This window comes from Gavialis gangeticus, unplaced genomic scaffold, assembly GCF_001723915.1.
Source record: "Gavialis gangeticus isolate Ggan-Ray unplaced genomic scaffold, GavGan_comp1, whole genome shotgun sequence".
NCBI classification, from domain to species: Eukaryota; Metazoa; Chordata; order Crocodylia; family Gavialidae; genus Gavialis; species Gavialis gangeticus.
Window position 1 is genome coordinate 70,493,214 of NW_017729034.1, and position 312 is coordinate 70,493,525.

The 312-nt window shown below is 57.4% G+C and overlaps 1 protein-coding gene across 4 annotated transcripts in view; it reads left to right on the forward strand.

Annotated features, from left to right (window-relative positions):
• The window catches only part of PLG (plasminogen), a 63,540-nt gene that overhangs the window by 28,391 nt on the left and 34,837 nt on the right, over positions 1–312 (forward strand). The window lies entirely within an intron of this gene.

Consider the following 312-nt stretch of genomic DNA (forward strand, 5'->3'; position numbering starts at 1 on the left):
CTCCTGTGGGGGGCAGTCCATCAGCTGTGCAGGGGGGAGCTGCGTCCTGTGGGTGGAAGAGGACCTATTCCTCCTGAGCAGCACCCCCACAGTACCCCCATGACCCACATTGCCCAACTGATTGCTGTCTCTCAGTCTCTCTCTCTATATATAGTGGTCTTTTGTTTTAATTACCAGAGGGGCAGATGCCTCTACTGGCTTTGCAGTCCCTATCCAGGTCTGGCAGGTGCACAGCAGCTCACAACAAGGCAGCGGCCCCCACTGCCAGACTGGTGCAGTGGGTAAAGGGTGCAGGGAACTCTCAGGGCTGCT